Genomic DNA, 1,129 nt, shown 5'->3' with positions numbered 1-1,129 from the left:
TCCAGTTCTCCAGCAGGCTGCGAGCCACGTGATCCCAGGAGCCAGACGGCTTGTTTTGATCTCGGCCGTGCTTCTCTGCGGCGCAGAAGATGAGATTGAGTCTGAAGTGGGGGACCGGAGGCCGAGAAATCCTCCGCTTTGCTCAGGGAGGGCCAACCGAGGCTGCGAGGAGGGGATTTATAACTCCCCTGGTTGGCGCTGCAGCTGGTCCTTATTCCTAGTGCTGGGCGCAAAAGACGCATTAGAAGAAGAGAGATGTGCAGGCCAGATGCCATGAAGCAGCCTGCATCACACACACACACACACACACACACACACACACACACACACGAGTTATCAGGAATCCTTTGAGATGGAGTCATGAGCCAGAAATAGATCAAGTGCTGAAGCTTTGTTTCGCCTGGGCTGCCTGATGTCCTCTCCCGCAGTTTTCCTGGCAGGAACATGACGCTCGCGGTGCAGAATTCTCCCATTTTCATTCTAAACATGAGATGCTGTGGGGCGCAAACATGTATTAACCACCACAAGAATATTATATGCCAAATACTGGGGGAAAGATGAAATGCCTTCAAAAGAAGAAATTATATGTAAAATTTCGGAAACAGCAGAGACGGACAAATCAACCTTCTTTTTGAGAGGGCAAGCAGGAAAATCTCACAGTATATGGTCGAGATTTTATACTTGGTTGGAAGACGGCAACAAATGAACTATACGACTCCATAATATATATTAGAGATATTATCTACAAATCTATGCAGACTTTATGGATAAAAGATTTTTAGCTTTATGGTATATAATATTTTAGAACCAACTGGATACTGTAAGAAGTAATTGAACAGGTTATTATTACATAGATTCAGAAGACCCCCAGTTTGTATGTAATATGTGTTTGTGTGTCTTTGTTTGTTTTGTATGTTGATTTGTGATAAAATCGGGTCATTTCGTAGAAAAAGAGGTGCAGGAGCTCATTAGCATTACTCATTAGCATAACTTATTTGCATATGCCACACCCCCTGGCATCACCGGATGTGTGTCAGAAGGCAACACCCACCGCTCAGGCTCCACTGGACTCTTTTGGATTGCTAGCTATTGGGGGGGGGGGGGAACGGGGGGACACGTCCTCAAGGAG

The 1,129-nt window shown here is 45.9% G+C and overlaps 1 protein-coding gene across 1 annotated transcript in view; it reads left to right on the top strand.

Moving 5' to 3' along the window:
• The window catches only part of KIAA0513 (KIAA0513 ortholog), a 53,711-nt gene that overhangs the window by 24,485 nt on the left and 28,097 nt on the right, over positions 1 to 1,129 (top strand). The gene's annotated exons all lie outside the window — the stretch shown is intronic.

This window comes from Gekko japonicus, unplaced genomic scaffold (genome assembly GCF_001447785.1).
Source record: "Gekko japonicus isolate JY-2015 unplaced genomic scaffold, Gekko_japonicus_V1.1 scaffold908, whole genome shotgun sequence".
NCBI classification, from domain to species: Eukaryota; Metazoa; Chordata; class Lepidosauria; order Squamata; family Gekkonidae; genus Gekko; species Gekko japonicus.
Note: the sequence above shows the minus strand (reverse complement) of the source record. Positions and strands in the feature narration are given on the sequence as shown.